We start from the raw sequence: 21,405 nt of genomic DNA on the forward strand, positions 1-21,405 counted from the left end.
ACAGAGATGAAATGACTAGTTACCTATGTGGAACTCATTTCAGAATCAGCTTTCTATGTACTGTCAGCTCATCTACAGGTTACAACAAAGTTCAAAGTAAATACCACATTAGAAGAAAGGCTGTAGAGGAAAAGAACATACTGTTTGCGATTACAGGAATCCCAACTTAGCTTTTTTGAAAGTAACAGATTTTGTCAGGTGGAAAGTAGAAAAATTAAAAACAAAAGATTATTGTCTTACATTTCTTAGAGAAACTTATCATTTGCATAATAGCTACCAAAGCAAGGAGGTTGAAAAAGTTCAGAAACTTTTTCATCCTGAAAAGTCAAATTCCTTGCCAATTTTAGGGATATGGCAACCAAGGGCAACACTTACAATAGGGAAGAACTAGTTACTGAAACAGAAATGAGAAAGACCTTGGGGTAGAGAGAGTGACCACTAAATCATAGAGCTCTTGATAGCAAAAGAGAGGAAAGCTGAGCATCCTAGACTTTAAGAGAGTTTATTTTTCAGAATTCAGAAAAATGGTTTAAGTGAACTAAAAATACTTGGGGTTATAAAGAGTTTGCTGAAAAGAGGTGAGAAAATCTTAAGGATTATATATTTTTTTTTTTCAGTTCAACCGAATAAGCCTCTAATTTAATTCACAATTTATTTTGGCTGAAATGTACAGTTATGTATAGGGCAACGGAGATAAGGCTGATATATCTATCAGGTAGGAGATAAGGTAGGTTACGGTCAGACAACGTAGCCTTGAATGTCAGGCTAACTGAAGTTTCCACCTGTAAAATGAAAAAGCTGGACTGGATGTTTTTTTCCTAAGGTCCTTTCTAATTTTATCATTTTACAATCCTAGGAACAAATAAGTGTCTGCTCCCTCTACCTTTCTTTCTTTCTTTTCTTTTTTTTCTTTTTTGGCTAGGCAATGGGGTTAAGTGACTTGTTCAGGGTCACACAGCTAGTGAGTGTTATGTGTCTGAGGCTGGATTTGAACTCAGGTCCTACTGAATCCAGGGCCGGTGCTCTATCCACTGTCCCACCTAGCTGCTCCTCTCTCTACTTTTCCAAGGAATTTCTAATGCCATACCCAAGAGGAGAGGTAAATTCAGCATAGCCAGTCCCTTCCCTTTCCCTCTGGCCAAGTATCCAAGTAAGTAATCTGACCCCACCTTATATAACCAACTTTATTTCTTGCTATTACCCAGGGGGCAACAAAGCTTTCTTTTGTCAGACTGCCCCCATAGCTAACAAAGTTCACTTCCCAGCCAACAAAGATTTATATTTTTCCCCTTCCTCCCTCTACCCCAGCCCCACCTAAATTTTGGAAGGTCTCTGAATAGCCAGATTATATGTATCTAACGCCTTCAAAATCCAGCTCAGATTCCACATCTTACAAGAAGGCTTTCCTTACTGCTCTAGTCATGACTGATTCCCCACAGTCTAGGGCTCAATTTCACACCACTTTGTATAGGCTTTCTAATTGCCTCTTAGCTCCTGGGTAGAAGGTATTCCTGTGTTCTATGTAGGCCAATTACAACTAGAGCAGTAACATAGTAGGTGCTCATTTCATACATGACTTATTTCTCCACATGACAAGAGTGAGGGAAGAGGGCTGAGGAGGGAAGAGTATTTATTTGAGGGAGAAGACATGTTTTCCAAGCGAGGACAGGTCTCAATCCACTTCTGAGGGTCACAACTGTAACAAACTAGGGCTAGGATAGGGAAATGTATAGAGCTGGGGTAGTGGGTGGTGGTGACACAGGGGGAGAGCCCTAGACAAAAGTGAGATGGGTAGAAGGAGAGACCCCATAGCTTTCTTTGTGTTCCTCAAACATTTGTTCTATGGCCTGATATAGAGCCTGTGATTCTAGTCAACCTCCTCGTGGCTGAGATTCAGATGATGCAGGACTGGGATGGGGCGGCCCACAACAGTGGTAATTGTCATAAGGAAGGGTAACAGCCCCCAGGGGAAGAAGAGAACACAGCCCCAGAATATGTAGGGAGCAAAGCCTGTGAATCTCTTGAAGGCTTCCTGCAAAGCCCTCTGCCTGGACCCTAACCCAAATGATGCTTGTGTGAAGATGTCATTCTCCCCAAAAGAGTACACAGGAACCAGGGAGGCCCCATTCCTCAGGGCCAAGCACACTAACCCCTTGAGCTTAAGTAGTGTGAGGCAATGCTCTCCTGGGGCCCCGTGCAGCGCCCCCGACCAAGATAACCACAGCTGGCCAAGGTGGGGCCTCGACAGCAAGAAGTCCAGGCTAGGACAGTTCACTGGGCACTGCCCACAGCTCATGCGGTGGCTCGAAAGAGGCACGCCAGTCTAGATAGGAAAGGCTGAAGGCCCGGGAATTAACAAGAAAAGCCAGTGCTCTCAGTGGCAAAATTGCAGAAAGTTCCAACGCACATGATCCCATGAGGGTGCGAGCCCAGGACATAATTTCTGTCTGGGGACAGTGCTGCTATCTTCACCAGCTCGATGGGATAGTAATCTCTAAAATGTTCCCAAACTTTTTACTTCCTCACCCACTCAAAGTGGCCACTGCCTTTGTCTGGTGTATCCCAATCTAGATAAAGCCATACCAGGTAGAGAACAGAGAGGAAGCAGAACAATGTAAAGAGGAGAAAGAAGAAAAGGGAGAAGAAGAGGCCCATGCAGAAGAAGGTGAGTACAAATTGATAGACGCTGACGATTTCTATTCTCTGCTTCTTCAAGGTCTTCAAGGTGGGAGACGGTGAAAGTTAAACTTTTCTGGTTAATTTTGGGGCAAAACAGAAAGCAGTCAGCTGTAGGAGGTAGGGCACTGGGGGGACCAAGGTCCAGGGTCCCTGAGGGGAAGTATTTAGACTAGCTTGGGATCTGGACACCAGGGTCCTTACTGAGGACCAAGGGTGGGAGGGATCTTGTATTTTCCTGCCAGCTCCGTTTCTCTCGACCCCTGAGGTCCTACTTTTATGTGAGGATCTTGAGGGGGTGGGTCAAGGCGACTGAACTGGGTTGGCCACCCACCCCCCTGCTTTCATCAGGGACTTCTTGAGCATCTCAGTTTTCCCTAACCCCAATCCCACCACACACGCACAAAGAAGACAAAAAAATCAAGGATTATATTCTAAAGAAACTAGCAGAAATGATTCTGATGAGAATAAGAGGAAAATGCCTCAAAAGACTAATGTAACTTCTTTGCGAACTCATTGAGATTTTTTTTTATTTAAAAATGCCTATTTATATATCTTCTATACAAAATCTTTATGAGAATAATTTATACACATATATAGTGTGTCCTTAATAAAGATATAGGATAAGGGATAGGTACACTTTAACACATAATATTCTATAGTATATTATGTCTTTAGGTTCTTTCCTGTGACTTCTCTCTATCCTCTATCTCTCTCTCCTCAACTCTCCTGTCTTTCTAGATGAACTCATCAGCTTCTTTGTATTTAATTATTATCTCTATGCAGATGATTCCTGAATCTACATATCCAGCCCTTATATTTCTTATGAAATCCAGTCCCATAATAACAAGCACACGCTGGACATTTCATCCTGGGTATTCAAAACTTAGTATGTCCAAAAAATTAATAATGTTTTCTTTCAAATCCATCTTTCTTCTCCTTAATTTGTGTTAATGGCAGCATCTTCTTTCTAGTCACTCAAACTGTCCGTCTTGAAGTCATCCTTAACTCTTTTCTCTCCCTCAAACCCCATTAATTGCCAAGTTTTGTTACTTATACTTCCATATCAGCTTGGTGGCAGGCAGGTGGCACAGTGAATAGAGTACTGGCCTTGGAGTCAGGAAGACTCATTCTCCTGAGTTCAAATTTGGTCTCAGACACTTACTAGCTGTATGAGCCTGGACAAGTCACTTAACTTTGCCTCCGTTTCCTTATATGTAAAATAAGCCATGGAGGAAAATTGCAAACCACTCCAGCATCTTTGCCAAGGAAACCCAAATGGGGTCACAAAGAGTCAAACATGATTTGAAAAATGACTGAGCAATAACATCTCTTGTATCTGTCCACCATTATCACCTCTATCCTACCTTAGATTACCATAAACTCTTCTCTGGACTATTGTGATAGCTTTGTAACTGATGACCCTGTCTTCAGTCTCTTTCCTTTCTGATATATACTCCACATACCTGCCAAATTAATATGTGACCTTTCAGTTCTGGAAACACTTCAAGGGCTTGCCATTGCCTCAAGATTAAAATAGGCCATTGTGGAACAATCTGGCTTCCATTTACTTTTTCAGTTCTATCTCTTGTTGTTTTCTTTCACATACTCTACTTTCCAGCCAAACTGGCTTGCTAACTTTTCTCTGTATGTATGATGAGCTCTCTCCTTCCTCCATCCCTTTATACCCATTGTCTTCATGCCTGAAATGGAGTCAGTCCACCTTTTTCTTCACCTCTTAGAATCCCTGTCATTCTTCAAGGTGAAACTTAGCTGCCAGCTCCTACACAAAACATTTCCTGAAATCCAATCTCCACAATCATTAGGATTCCCTATATCTTGAAATTACTTTATATTATTTTGCATACAACTTGAATTTGCATTGAATCAAAGATTGAGAACCAGAAGGGATATCAGAGGCTGTTTAGTTGACAAATTGCTGTCTACAGACCAAATTTGTTCACACCTGCTTTTGAATAGCCCAAGAGCTAAGAATGATTTTGCATTTTAAGTAAAGTTTTATTATGTTTAAAATATAAAAACAAAACAAAATAAAAAAGGAAAAAAAATAAAAACAAATAAACAAACAAAAACACTCTTAGCTAGCAGGTTATAAAAAGAGGGAAGAGTAGAGATTTGTCCCTTGAGCTATAGCTTGCTAACCCCTGATTCTTGTCTATCCTATTATTTTGTCACTGAGGCATCTGAGGCTTAGAGCCATAAAGCAGCATATATGAAAATACAGTAACAGTCCGAAGCAGTATTGATGGAAAAGTACGCTTATTACTTTTTGCTTATTAGAAAGCATTTGATGTGCTAGGGCAAAATGCTGCCTTAAAAGGAGTGATCCAGCAAAGATTCTTTCATAGATATGTTGATATCATATGAGATATGTTAAAAAATGTAACAATAAATGTTACTTTATATAATAATCCTCTGATCCTTAATAGGTAATAAGGAAAGACCCTTGGTGACGCATGGATGGCCTTCAATGGTATTTGACAAAGTTATTTGTCAAAGATGTTTGCTACTCTTGTGGTGGATGTTGAGTGAAGATTAGATTGTGAGGTCTTGCAGATGCTAGTATTTGTGGTGACATTATGCTAGCTTCATAAAACACTGGTACACTACATTGCTACCAAAATGTGACACCTAATGATTCAAAATAGTTTCGCCTGGCTGTCCGAATAGGAAGAAAAACACCAAAAAACTAAATTTTTTATGCCACTGAGGCACAGAATATTATATCCTCCACAGAAATCAAGTAGAATTCACCCAAAAGGAAATGGAAATGTATGTACTATGTGGTGAATTAATTGTCTTAAGTCTAGTACTCCAGTACACACACTCCAGTGGGCAGAATGGCACACAAGTAGTGTATAGGTTATCATTGAAGAAATGTGTGACCAGAAAAGGAGATGGCTAGTAATGTAACAAGAGAAAAGATAATTGATGGACATTTTGCACATCCATCATTTTTATGGTTAACAACATACATTGTTATCCAGGTAAATCAAGAAACTGAGAGGAATCAAAATCCATATCTACCCAACACACTGAATAGTTTTCTTATGAAGAATTCATGGGAGGACCTGAATGTGTGGAAGAAAAGAAATGAAGATATCAGTGGGTTTTGATCTACAAAAAGGGAGGTTCTACATCAGGGAAATCACTGTTTGAAACCATGTAGGATCTAATCAAAGCTAGGAAAATTCAGAATGAATTCCTGTTTTAAGAATATGTCAGAAGTGGTGAAGCCTAGAATGAAATGAATTGAAGAAAGAATGCCAGGAAAATCAAATAGTTGTTTTTGTTTGTTTTTGACATACATTGGTTATAAGAAAAGAACCAATGAAAGGATTGACAATGGACTATGGAAAGAAGGCTTATTTTATTTGTATTTTCTTTGCCAAGAATAATGAGGTTTGGATAAGAAGATTGGAACAAAAATAAATTATATGGAATAGAAACCCAAGATAAGACCAATGATGATAAAATAACATTATTTTCTTCTAACAATTTAAGTTACAAGTTTTGGAAGCCTAACTCCTCAGGGAGTGAGAGAATTGTCCAATGTGATTGTTGAGCCATCAGGAATCTTTGAAATGTCATGACAAACAAGAGACATCATGGAGAATAAGAAGACAAATTACGCAGCTTTTGAAAAAAAAAAGTTGAAGAGAATGGAGCCTACACACTATGGAACAATGAGGTTGACTTCAATTTTATGCAAAATCTAATATTTTTAAAATAATCGTCAAATAATATCTAGAAAAGGAAAAAAGAATCATGAAAAGCCAGTTAGCAAAAAGTTATTAAGGGGGCAGCTAGGTGGTGCAGTGGATAGAGCACTGGCTCTGGAGTCAAAAGGACCTGAGTTCAAATTGGGCCTCAGACACTTGACACTTAACTAGTTGTGTGACCCTGGGCAAGTCATTCAACCTTGATTGCCTCACCAAAAAGCCAAAAAGAAAAGTTATTAAGAATTTTTTTTACAGGTGGCTTAAAAGAATGCTGAAGATAACTATTTGCATATATTTTGAAAAGAATTTTATAATTTTTTCATGCTATTTTTAGGGAAAAGTTGGAGATATAAGGCCTATAAATACATAATAGCATTGTAGTCATCAATATTTTTATATCACTTTTAAAGTGGTCTACCTGAAACTTTCTAAGGGAGTCGAATTTGACCCTTCATTATTTATTTATTTATTTTTAATCAGTGATATGGTTAATTGCAGATGACACAAAGCAGGGAAAAATATTAAACTGAATGAAAATGCAGGACTCAAAACGATATAGGTATAGATAGGCCAATTCAATCTACTAAACATGGAATTCAATATAAATAAATATACATTCTTACATTTGGTTAAAAATCAATATTAGATGGACAGAGCTTCAAAGGCATTGATAGATTTAAATTCCTCCAGGGGAAAAAATGGATTGTAAGTCCAACATAAGTCAATAGTTCTATGATGAAGCCAAAAAAAGATATTGTTATCCTATGGCACATGATAGATACTTTGAATGAGAAAAGCTAAGATTGTGTCTCACTGTGTCCACAATAGATGGCATTGGGTGTACTATGTTCAGTTCTGTGCACTATTTATTTTTTTGCTTTTTAAAAAAATTTAGTATTTTATGTTTCCCCAGTTATGTGTAAAAAAATCAATTTTTAACATTCATTTTAAAACTTTGAATTACAAATTCTCTCCCTTCTTCCCTTCCCACCACAGCCCCAATTGAGAAGGCAAGCAATTGGATATAGGTTATACATGTGTACATACTCATGCAAAACACTTCCACAATAGACATGTTGTGAAAGACTAACTATATTTCCCTCCATCCTATCCCACCCTCCATTTATCCTATTCTCTCCTTTCACCCTGTCCTACTCAAAAGTGTTTGCTTTTGATTATCTCCTCCCCCAGTCTTCTCTCCCTTCTAATACCTTCCATTTCTTACACCCTTCCCCCCTACTTTCCTGTAGGGTAAGATAGATTTCTATGCTCAATTGAGTGCGTTATCCTTCTTTAAGCCAATTCTGATGAGAGTAAGGTTTACATATTCTCTCTCACCTCCCTCCTCTTCCCCTCCACTGTAAAACCTTTTTCTTGACACTTTTATGAGAGATAATTTAGCCCATTCTACCTTTCCTTTTCTCTTTCTCCAAGTACACTGCTCTCTCATCCCATAATTTTATTTTTTAGATATCATCCCTTCATATTCAACTCACACCTGTGCCTTCTGTATACATATGGACCTTCTAGCTACCCTAATAATGAGACTGGTCTTATGAGTTACAAATATCATCTTTCCACGTACAAATTTTAACAGTTTAACTTATGATTTCTCCTTTCTTTTACCTTTCCATGCTTCTCTTGAGTCCTGTATTTAAAAGTCAATTTCTCTATTTAGCTCTGGTCTTTTCTCAAGAATGCATTAAATTCCTCTATCTCATTGAATGTCAATAGTTTCCCCTCATGGATTAAGCTGAGTTTTGCTGGGTAGGTGATTTTTGGTTTTAATCCTAGTTCCTTTGACCTCCAGTAATATCATATTCCTAGCCCTCTGATACCTTAATGTAGAAGCTACTAAATCTTGTGTTATCCTGATTGTGTTACAATAATGTTTGAATTGTTTCTTTCTGGCTGCTTGTAATATTTTCTCCTTAACCTGGGAACTCTGGAATTTGGCTACAATATTCCTAGGAGTTTCCCTTTGGGGATCTCTTTCAGGAAGTGATAGGTGGATTCTAACCATTTCTATTTTACCCTCTGGGTCTACAATATCAGGACAGTTTTCCTTGTCAAATTCTGGAAAGATGATGTCTAGGCTCTTTTTTTGATCATGGCTTTCAGATTGTCCAATAATTTTTAAATTATCTCTCCTGGATCTATTTTCAAGGTTAGTTGTTTTTCCAATGAGATATTTTGTATTGTTTTCTATTTTTTCATTCTTTTGGATTTGTTTTACAATGTCTTGATTTCTCATAAAGTCACTAGCTTCCAATTGCTCCATTCTAATTTTTAAGGAACTATTTTCTTCAGTAAGCTTTTGGACTTCATTTTCCATTTGGCCCATTTTGCTTTTTAGGGTATTCTTCTCTTCATTGGCTTTTTGGACCTCTTTTGCCATTTGGGTTAGGCTATTTTTAAGGTGTTATTTTCTTCAGTATTTTTGGGGTCTCCTTTAGTGAGCTGTTGACTTGTTTTTCATGATTTTCTTACATCTCTCTCATTTCTCTTCCCAGTTTTTCCTCTCTTCTCTTACTTGATTTTCAAAATAATTTTTGAGCTCTTCCATTGCCTGGGACCAATTCATATTTTTCTTGGAAGCTTTGGATGTAGGAGTTCTGACTTTGTTGTCTTCTTCTGGTCATATATTTTGATCTTCTTTTTCACCAATGTAAGGTAATGCGGTCTGACTCTTTTTGCGCTGCTTGCTCATGATCCCGGCTAATTACTTGAGTTTTAAACTTTTTGGTAAGGTAAGAGTCTGCTTCCAATGTGGCCAGTGTACTGTCCCAAGCTTTGGGGGTTTGTGTAGCTGTTTTCAGAGATACTTGTAGGGACCTGTAAATTTTCAGTTCTTCCAAGGTGGTATGATAAGGGACGAGGTGTTTACTCCTCTTCTACACTGTGACCACAAGTATTCCTTTCTGTCCTGTATATGTGAGGAGGGGTTTCTCTCCACAGCCACTACAAGCTCCACCACACCAGCACTGCTCCTCACCCCAGCACTGCCGCCCAGAACTGTAACCCAGATCCAAATACGGGCAAAGCAAGAGATTCCTGCCTCAGCACTGGCAAAGAGATCTCTGCAATCACTCTCTGATCAGCCACTGGATTCCCCCTCAGTCTATGGGCTGGAAGCTTGGGAAGCAGCTGCCCCCCCCTCCAGGGCCAAGCTCTTGGAGAATGGAGATGGGACCCTGCTTTCTTGTCTCAGTACCACAGAAACAGACTTTTCCACTGACCTTCTAAGTTGTCTTTGGCATTCATGCATTGAGGAGTCTGGAAACCTCCACAGCTGCCTGAGATTCAGTCTTCTGAGGCCTGCTGCAGGTTTGCTTTGGCCTGCACGCAATGCTGGCGTGCTGTGCTCTGCTCCCAGCCTTACATGATATACCTTTCTGATCAACCATCCAGGTTGTCTTGGGCTGGAAATTTGTTTCACTCTGTCTTTTTGTGGGTTCTGCTGCTTCAGAATTTGTTTAGAGCCATTTTTTATGAGTATTTGGAGGGGTTTGGGGGAGAGCTCAAGAAAGTCACTGCTTTCACTCTGCCATCTTGGCTCCACCTTACCCATACTTTTTTTTTTAATCAGAGCAGGATTTGAACACAGGTCTTCATGAATCTAAGTTCAATACACAATAATCTTTCAGAACAACTGTGTACTTGTTATGATGTTAAAAGGTATTTGGATATAAAAGAAGCATATGACATGATCCTTTTCATCAAAGAGGATTGGAAAAAGAAGAGGCCAAAGAAGGCTTAGAAAGATTCAAACATGAGAGCATGAGAGCATGGTGGAGTGAAATGAAAATTAAACTCGAAAACTTAAGATCAGTAAGATATGGCAAGCACTCTTGGTTTTGACATTTATTTGAGACCATAAACAAAACCCAAATATGAGCCTCTCTAAAGTGTATAAGACTTAAGTTGCTAAATGATAGACAAGTTGAGTCTAGTGACTACTGAAAGTAATATCCACATATCATAGAGGAATATATGACTATTCGTGTCTATACATTTATAACTTTGTATATAATTTGCATCTATACTATCTTCATATAAAATGAGTAATTATTTCTTTTTTTTCTGAAACGTAAATATATCTGGGGTTTAGAATGAGTTTTTTAGTCAAATTATGTTTTTAATCCAAAAAATTGGTTTTTTTTCCATGTAAAGGAACAAATGTCCATATTATGTTGCTTTTAAATAACATTAAATCTTTTTTTATTTGATATCCTTCACTAAAACATTTTAAAACATTTTCATTTTCTTTTTGTTTCCATTATTCTTCTGTTGTCATATTTGTAGATAGGCAAAATTTCATGTCACAAAGATTTTTTATAATTTCTTACTCATTAATTTTTTCTTTTCCAGAATATCATTTTTAAATCAGATATAAAAAGCATGATTTATCATGCATCAAATTATACTTTCAAGTTTAAATTATGATATTTTTCCAAAATTTTTTCTCATGAATTAGTTTTACTTTGTATGATTTCTATATGATTTACATTATGTGATTTCCTTCCTTCAAAGAAAAATCATCAGTTTTTTTCCCTTCTATCTTGACCCTTTTTGAAATAACAGAGTGATGTTTGCTGCTTTCAAATCCTCTAGAATCTCTCCCAAGTCTAGTGAACTTTAAAAAATGTCAGTTAAAGGTTCACTGGTTTTCTTGCTCACTTCCTTTAAAATTCATGGGTATGTGTCATCTATACTCACTGCTTGTCTACTTGAAGTTCACCTTCTTTATTACTTCTGCTTTTATCTGCTGAACATTTTTTCTTACAATCCTATGAAATTAATAGTCTTTTAGAGCACAGATATGCATTTTTATCTTCTTCATTTAGTGTATCCAAATTAAAATTTTCATTTGATAATGCTTAACCTGCTACACAACCTTAAATTCTATAATCTAACTCAAAAACCAATTTTTAAATGTTTACTGAAGTGAAAACAGCAGCAACTGTGGGCAATTTAATGTTACCAATTACACATTAATTTTCCTAAAGAGCTCCTTTATACTTCAACGGATTTAATGCTTTTGTGGGAAAAAAAATTACAAAATGGTCATATTGCAGCTCTATTTTTTTTGAGAGAAAAAAGGTCTGAACATCATTCTTTGGGAAACGTATTCAATCCAGTTTTATACTTATTATGATTCATCTTGAAGTGCCTGTGAAGATTTTCCTTGACAGCTTAGGCAAAACTATTACGTACATGCTCATCTCTGTAATATATGAGGACCATTTCAGAATAAGAAGGCTTCTAAGTTTCAGTCTATATAGTCTTAGTGTATAGGGCTTAGTCATTTAATCAATCAGTCAAAAAACATTTGTTAAGCAAATACTAGGTGCCAGGCACTGTGCTAAGCTCTGGAAGGGCTTAAGCACAGGAAGATTGGGATTCATATCTAGCTTTTGACATGTATATTCAGGATATCCCCTGGCAAGTCACTTGAACTCAGTTTTCTTATCTGTAAAAAAAGGAAGAAAATATCTGGAGTAACTACTTTGCTGGCTAATTTTAAAGATAAAATGAAATATTGTTTTTTAAAGACTTTGAAAAACTATAGTTTTTTAGCTATAATGAGGACTATGATGATATTTACTATATTCCCACATGAGGGAAGAACAACTGTCAGGACCCTGAGGCTTTCAAAGGCCGGGGTCATTCAGGAAGGAACATGTTGGAAGACCACTCAGGTAGGCATTGACTTTGTGGCTTGGTATCCCACCTCGGTAGCAGTTGTGGATTTTCCTAATGGTTCCAAGTCATGCTAATTCCCTCATCTTCTAATATGATTGGGTTCTGATGCTACGAAATGAAAGAGTTCAGTAATTTATGTGAAGGTTGTACAAAATGGAAATGAAATAAAAGCATTATTATTCCAACTCAAATAACTCCCTTTGAGTTTATATAAGTTATTAGATGAGGACAATTTTTGAGAAATGAAGGCTATTTTAAAAAAAGCCATCAACACCTATTTTAAAGAAAATGTAAAAAAAAATAAAGTCCTTACATTTAAAGATTTTGCAATCTAATAGGGGGAGGTTACACATGTGTACGTATGTATATATGAATATTTTACATATATGTCTATGAGTATGTATTTATAGTAAACTAATGAATCAGGGACTATCAATATTAATAATGAGATAACATACTAGAAACTGTGTATATATACTTATATATTTATTTAGATTATATGTAGAAATATATATGTATACATGTAGATATCATATACAAATACATCAATTTCCACCTATATGTATATACATACATGCATACACATATATGTATGGATGCATAAACATATATGTATGTATATATGTATGAAGAAAAGGGGAAAAATATCTAGGAAAAGATAGCTTCAGTAAGAGAAGATTGATCCAATAAGTTTTCAGTGCTAGTACCATGGAAAAGAGGCCTTCAAATGCTATACTTTCTTTCATGTAAATATGTTCAGATCATTCACTTCTCATTGGTATATTGTGAGTCCCAACTTGTAAAAATACTGCTTCCTAAAAATATGTTTTTTTGAAAATCAGAACACATTTTTCTCATAAAAGAATTAATTATAAAGAGTACTTAGTTTAGATTTAGATGGTATAGGACAAACTCCTTTCTTTTCCCAGCCACATCCCCTCAAAAATATCAGCTCTGGTGGTGAAATCAAGGAAGAAAACCAGTTTTCTACTACATAAGAATTTAGTTTCTAGTATTTGATCTCATTATTAATATTGATAATCCCTGATTCATTATTTTATTATAAACACATACATAATACATACATGCATTCATAGACATATATGTAAAATATTCATATGTGCATACATACACATTGTAACCCCCCATTAGATTGCCAAATCTTTAAATTCAAGGATTTTATTTTATTTTTTACATTTTCTTTAAAATAGTTGTTTATGGCTTTTGTTTTTAAATAGTCTTCATTTCTCAAAATTATCCTCATCTATTAAAATAGTATACAAACTCAAAGGGAGGTATTGCTTTGATATTTCTATTGGTTAATCAATCAATAAACATTTACTAAGTGACAATTATATCTCAGGAATCGTGCTAAAAAGCAGCCAAAGACTCTCCCTGACCCAATGAAGATCATAATTTAATTGCAAATGATAATAACAATAATTCAATTTGTTACTTTATGTTTATAACTTTTTATTGCATAACCCATGAGCTAGATTGTGTAAGTATTTCACACTACTAGCAAACATCATTTAAATCTATTTGATGGATGAATCCGCTGACACTTAGAGAGGGGAGGGTAAGTGATGTCACAATTGGTCATCCTGCGTATGTTGGTGTTGGGACTTGATCCTAGGTCTTCTGATTCCAAGTCCAGTGCAGTGTCCTGCTAAGAAAACACACTGCTTCTAAATAAGTCACAGTGATCTTGAAGTAGATCCTGCTTTTTGAGCAGGAGATTATTAGGGAATATCTCAGTCACTTTTAGCATATTTTAACATCAAAGTGTTGCAGGAGCCTTAGGGGCATGTTATAGTAAGGCGTGCTGCTTAGCTTAGCTTTCAGAAAGAAAAAGGAAAGAAAAAATGTGTCTCAGCAAAATGCTCTAACTTTGGTTTCACATGCAAAACATGCCCAACAGTCAGATCACTATTACCACCCTTAAATTGCAAATTGAATAGCACAGCCCTAGGCTGTGTATGTGATTAATGTCTGCTTTCCATGCATAGAAATAAATAACAAGTGTAGATGAGAGCCCTTTTATTTAAAATGCATTTTTATAACTGGGGCTAATTCTACATTTCTGCAGCACAATTGGCTCTGATCCAAAGACTTGAATCATTTGGCCTCAGGTTGTGAAATCTGTGTCTTGATGGACAGGGATGGAACTTAGAGATTCTTAGTCATAAGGAAATTGTATAGATTAGTGCTATGGAGTAGGACCAAAGAAATTTTTAGTCATGTCTGTGACTCCACTATCTCTGTACCGACTTAAGCATAGCTAGTAAAAGAAACATCTCAAGTATGTCCTCAATTCATCATATCCATTTTGCTCTTGGTTGCTATTTTCCTTTGTGCCAGACTCACTAGGTAGTTGATTGGTACTTAACCAAGTCAAAAATCTTTCTGCACTTCAGTTTTCTTATTAATAAAGTGAAGTCATACTTGATAATCTTAGATTCCTTTCAAATATGTTGTTTAAATAATCAGATAGGAAAGATGGAAACCCTAATTAATTAGAGAATTCCAAAATTCAAAGGGTACCCATCAGTCATTTAGTTCAAATGGAGAAAGGAATGCCCATGAAAACATATCCCACAAATAATCATCTAGCCTCTGCTCAATGAGTTCCAATGAGGAGAAACCCATCATATTTTGGACAGTCTACTTTTGAAAAAGTCTAATTGTTAGGAAGTTTTGTTTTCTTTTATTTTACATCAAACCTAAATTTCCTTCTTTGCAACTTCTTCCCATTACTCTTATTTCTGCCCTCTATGTCCAAAAGGGGAAAAAAAATCTAGACCTACTCAATAAGTTAGCCCTTTCAAATAATTGAACAGACCTATCATGCCCTACCCTGATATTTCCTCTAAGCTAGACATGCCTAGTTGCTTCAACCTATCCTCATATGCCATGGACTCAAAGTTCTTAGTAATCTTATCTTCTTAATATCTTCTAGAAACTTGCCAGCTTATGAATATTTATTTTAATTGTAGCACCAAGGACTGAACACAATATTTCAGATGAGTCTAAAGATGACAGAATACAGTTGGGATATAACTTCTCCATTTCTGAAATATATGCCCCTCTTAATGCACTTTACAATTATATTAAGTTTTTTGGCTGCCACATTACATTATTGACTCATATTGAGCTTTTAAGCAGGAGGGTGGGGGGGAAACACTTCCTTTTTTGAATAACTATTGTTTGTTCATGTTTCCTCCATATTATCCTTCTGAAACTGATGTTTTGCACTCAAGTGCAAAACTTTATGTATATGTCTATTGAATTCCATCTTATTAGATGCAGCATTTCAATATCCTTTTCACTATTGACTATATCATCCTGTGTGTTAGTCAGATATCCCTCTCAGTGTTGTCTGAACTGTAAATTTAAAGAACTTTCTATCTACTCCTTTAACTAACCCAGTTAAACAGTGTAGGAGTAAACCAAGATCCTCAGAGACCTATTGCTATATTGACACTGAACCATTAAAAGTTATTCTTAGAGTGTGGCCACCTAATCTGTTTTGAATAATTTGCAGTATATAATTTAATCCAAATCACTCCATCTTCTCCAGAAAAATAGAATGAATTACATCATCAAAAGCTTTGTTAAAATATGGACAAATTTTATCTACAACATTTTTTCTCATTATCTCAAATGAAATAGAAAGTAAATAGCACTGGCTTAGTAGATACTACATAAATGTTTATTCTTTCACCTTATCTTATCTACAAATTTAGTAATACTTTCCCCCAAAATAGAAATTGGGCTGGTCTGTCATGACTTACTCTAGATGAAGCCTGGCTTGCAAAGCTACTGCCTTTTTGTAATCAATTTTTATTTTTCGAGATGTTTGCTATTTTTTAAATTAGCCATTCCATTTTTTCATGAATCAAATTCAAGACAACCGGCCTGTAACTTATAGGCCCTGTTTTGTTTTGGAACATTGAGACAAAGTTTCTCCTCTAATTCCATGATATGTTTTCAATGTTTCATGATCTTTAAATATCACTGACTGCGTCAACAATCACATCTGTCAGTTTATGTGTTTTATTTTGTTTTCTCTAGAACCTAAAGTTGCATCTCATCTAGGCCAGTTGACTTGAATTCATCAAAGACAGCTAGGTGTGTTCACTTTGCCATCAGTTATTTTCTTCTGTCATTGTCCTTGGTAGAGAAAACAGAAATAAGATATGAATTGAAAAACTCAGCTTTTTCTATGTTGTCAATTATTATCATCACATCCTCACCACAAAAAGGTGGATCCTCCTTTTATTCCTGATACAGCTAACGTGAAAATTATTGGTGTTGTTCTTAGGTTTTCTTGCCCGGTTCAGGTCATTCTGAGCTTCGGAATTGCTATACAATGTCAAAAGGCTTTTTCATGCAATTTTATTAACTTATTCTTGCTTGGACTTCCTCCCTTCTTTACATTTATTTTCTTTTTACAATGTAGATTGGTTGGTGAATCTACTGTGCATCCATATTGGTTTCCAGTCAAATTTCACTTTTTCTCTTCATTGAGTTTATTTCTATTTGTGTCTTCAGAATTTCATTCTTCGTAATTTCTGATTCTTCTTGGGAAATTTTCCCTGAAGAATTTTACTCTCTGGGATTTTACCTGTTTTTTTTTTCTGAACCCTTTAAAATCTGCTTTCCAAGTACAAAAGATATATGTAAAACAATGCCCAAATTTCTACATGGCTTTACCAAACTCTAGAATAAAGTACTTAAAACTAGCCAAGGTTCCCATTATTTCTATCCCTAGCAACTAGACTCACTCTGTCAATGAGAACTAAATTCAACATAGCATTTCCCCTTGTTGGTTCCTCTACCTTTTGAATGATGAAATTATTGCAGAAGAAAATCAAGTTATTAAATACTCTGCTTTTGGTCACTTATAGGGAAACTCTGTCACACTGAAACTACTTAGGCTTTAGGTTCAGTTTGGCTGGCCTCTTTGTGAAAGAGTTCTGTTTGTTCTGGTCTGTTCTTAGAATTCTATCTTGGGGGAAAATTTTTTAAAAATAGGCAGTCTATTCTCAATTCTTTTTAATTTAAAGCTATTTTTATTAATGTTACAAGAAAAATTGCAAATGCATTCTTTTTAAAAGATGTATTTAGTATTTTATTTTCCCCAGTTACGTGTCAAAACAATTTTTAGCATTCATTTTTAAAACTCTGAGCTCCAAATTCTCTCTTTCTCACTTCCCACTCTCCTTCATTGAGAAGGCAAGCAATTTGATATAGGTTATATGTGTGTAGTCATGTAAAATGTTTCCATAATGGTCATGTTATAAAAGAAAACACATAAGGCAAGAGGTGGGAAGGGGGAAACCTCAAGAAAAATAAAGTAAAAAAAAAGTATGCCCAATCTATATTTAGAAGCCGTCAGTTCTTTCTCTGTGGATGGCGTTTCACAAGTAAACACACAGGTAACACCATTTGTTGGACAAGAGAACACAGGAAGGCTCCTAATGCTAAACAGGTGTTCTAGCATAGGTTCACTTTTTTTATCAGTTCAAGTAGGAAGACAGCTTCAGAGGGGTTAAATAAGCTTATTTTATTCTAGTCTAGTCTATAATGGGAATACCAACTCCTACAGCATTCCCTAATCACACTTCTCTCTGGGTCAGGTGAGAATAGGAGTACAACTGCTCATCCCCTAAGCTTCAGTGGGGGCTGGTTGAGGAAAACACAGATTCCCTTTCAGCTTTTATGGGGGCTGATCAAGCCAGATACATGCATTCCTCTATGCATTACCCAAATCCCCAAAATGGTTCCAGTGCCCACTTGCTTTATAGGACAACAATCAAAGAAGGCATCTTGCCAACATTAAGTTCACAGGTCAACTTTAGCAATATCATCATGACCTAGTACAATGGAGGCATACATTATGTCATCCCTGTATCTCTACTGCAACTGTACAGTAGAAGTTGTTCTCAACCATAATCCATGGGAAATATCATATAGGATGCTGGAACTATTATCTAAACAGAATAACAAAAATCCTCCTTACACACACTAAAATTTACCTTATTTACAGATGGATAACATTTTTCATCTTAAATCCTTCAGAGTTGTCTTAGATAGTTGAATTGCTGAGAATAGCTAAGTCATTCAGAGCTAATCATCTCACAATCTTGTTGTTACTTTGCACACAGTACATTTCACTTTGTATCAGTTCATGTAATCTTTTCAGATTTTTCTGAGAGCATCCTGCTCATAATTTCTTATAGAACAACAGTATTCCATCATGATCACATACCGCAATTTGCTCAATGGAAAATACATTCTTTTTTATTATCATATTTAATTTTTAAAATTTTAAATTAAACAGTTATTTATTTTTAGTTTTCAACATTCACTTCCACAAGATTTTGAGTTCCAAATTTTCTCCCCATCTCACCCTTACCCCCACTCCAAGATGGTGTGCATTCTGAATACCTCTTTCCCTAATCTACTTTCCCTTCTATCACCTCACTTCTCTTATCCCTTTTCCCCTTCTATTTTCCTGTGGAAAATACATTCTTAAAAGGCCTTGTTTGATATACTACATATCTGGCCAAGAATCTGCAAACCTTATGTTGCAAGTCATGATCCAGAAATCTGAATATCCCTCTCAGACCTTCCCTCCTTAGCCAGCTGTTCAGTTCCCAAATTATTTTTTCTTTCTTTTTTCCACCTTTGTCTTCAATGGGTAGTAGTGAGGGAAATTAAATCTATGGCCTTATGGTCTTTAAATTTTTGTTCAAGGTTTCATAATGGTTAACAAATTTATTAGCCTAGAGACAGATTTTAGATAATATCTAAAAATCCCATTTGTACTCACATGATACACCATAAATGAATAGTTGTCATGGGTTTCAATAAGTCTTTAGAGGTTTTCTGTTATGTCTTGGATAAATGCCCAAAGAGGATCACTGACCTCTCTGTTGTGATTATCAGTCAGAAAAAAAAAAAAGACTTGTTGCTGCAGTACCTCTGAGTAGAGAATACCCAACTATTATTATTCTTCTGTTTTTCCTTTGCCCCTTAGTGGATGATCTCTCATCCAATTATTTATTTGGCTCTACTCTATTAATTTTCAGAAAATAGCTTCTTCCTTCTCATAACACCTAGTTCTCTCCTCTTTAGGAAGAGCCTCAAATCTGTTTTAAAATTCTAACTGTGTAGGTACTTTTTAAATCTATTTTTCTTCTAATGTTTCCATTGTTTATCACTCTGACAAGGATTAATTCCAGATCAGTCAACCCATCAATACATACTTATTAAATATTTACTATGCAAATGTCATTGCAAAAAAATCATTGCTCTCAGAAAGCTTATACTCTATCAGTGATAGCACATGTATTTATAACCACAATTATAAATATATGCATGTACTATTAACAAAATAAATGTAAATATAATTACAAGGTAGTTAAATATAAGGTAGTTAGGTAGGGAGGACACCGAGTTGGGAGGAATAGCAAACACTTCAACTAGAAAATGATGCTTGACATATCTTGAAGGCAAATGAAATATTTTAAGGCAGAGGTGAGGAGAGATTGCATTCTAGGCATGGAAAATATCTAGTTGAGTGCATGGAAGACAAAGAGATCAGTTTAGCTCAGTTAGGGTGTGGGAATGGAATGGTATACAATTAGCCCAGAAGGAGAAACTGAGGCCACATGGTGAAGGATTCCAAAAGCCAAAGTATGGGTTTTATATTTTATCCCAAGGATGAATAAGGCAGTATTGGAGTTCATTGATTAGTGAATTGCATGGTCGGATGAAAATCACTTTGGAAGTTCTTTGGAGGATGGAATAGAGGGGAGAGAGACTTGAAACAGGAAGAACAATTAGGAATCAATTTCAACAAGCTTGGGAAGAAGTAATGAGGGCCTGCAATAAGGAATAGAGAGAAGTCAAATTGCTCTGAAGCCAAAAAGAGGAAGGTTTGGACTGAATATGTGGAGTAAAAGAGAGTGAGATGTTGAAGATAAAGCCAAAGTTATGACAATGGGAGGCTGAAAGAAGAACTATGACTGACTATATTGCAGTAACCAGAAAGTATGATTACTTAGCCATTATCAATGTTCTTTGGAAAACTATGGAAAATGAGAATAGGGGAGGTTGGAGAAGTGTCCCAATTACAAGAAAAATAAAAGAAAACAAAGTTTTGTGAACTGTAGGCCAATTTCTTATATTCTTAAAAGTTTTTTTAGAAACTATTGGTGAAACTATAGTTATCAAGTAACCAGAGAAAGAAACCATAACTTTTAATAGATAACATAGTTGCATCAAGAACAGTATACCCATTTCCCTTCTTTGGCAGGTTTATTAAACTTGTATACAAGAGGCAAAGTTTACCTAGCTTTCTGCAAAATGTTTCATAAAGTATTGTTATGTTATTTTTTTCAATAAGTGGGAGAGACGTGGGCTGGATGATAGTACCATTAGATATATTAGATTAATTCAGAACTGGTTGAATATGTGGGTACAAAGCAAAGGTCTTAATTGTTTGATTTCAGTTTGGAGGAAAAGTCTTGATTGGAATGTCCCAAGAATTTTTGATTGGCATTATATTATTTAATACTTTTAGCATTGGTTTGGATAAAGGTCTAAGTGTTATGCTTAGCAGATTTAGAGAAAGCTCAAAGTTAGGAAGGTCAGATAGCAAACTGTATGACAAATTTATGGTCTGAAGAAATCTCAACAGGCTAAAGTATTGAGACTAATTCAACAACAACAACAACAAAAATAAAAGAACCAAAATAAAATCTTATATTTGCTTTCACTAACTAAACTTCACAAGGAATGGTGAGACAGAAGTTCACCTAAAAAATGATGTGGGAATTTTAACCAATTGTAAGCCTAGTAGAAGTTAATAGTGTGGTATAGTGTTCAACAAAACTAACTCAATCTTATGCTGAAATAAGTCCACAACTACAACTAAATAGTTCCACGATACTTTGCCCTGGTCAGACCACAAATAGAGTGTTATTTTCATTCATATATATATACATACATACACACACACACACACATATACATATATATATATATATATATATATATATATATATATATATATATATATATATATATATATATATATATATATATATCTCAACCTCTCCAATATTTATCAACTTCCATAGTTCTTTCTTTGGATGTGGATAGCATTTTCCATCACAAGGCCTCTGGAGATGTCTTAGATCCTTGTACTGCTCAGAAGGGTTAAGTTTATCAATATTAGTCATCATACAACATGGCTGTTATTCTATAC

At 35.7% G+C, this 21,405-nt stretch overlaps 1 pseudogene; it reads right to left on the reverse strand.

The window, feature by feature from the left end:
* Positions 1 to 1,871: 1,871 nt before the first annotated feature.
* The window catches only part of LOC110201128 (2-acylglycerol O-acyltransferase 3-like), a 68,127-nt pseudogene continuing 48,593 nt past the window's right edge, over positions 1,872 to 21,405 (reverse strand).

This window comes from Phascolarctos cinereus, unplaced genomic scaffold (assembly GCF_003287225.1).
Source record: "Phascolarctos cinereus isolate Bilbo 61053 unplaced genomic scaffold, phaCin_HiC Scaffold_9;HRSCAF=440, whole genome shotgun sequence".
NCBI lineage: Eukaryota > Metazoa > Chordata > Mammalia > Diprotodontia > Phascolarctidae > Phascolarctos > Phascolarctos cinereus.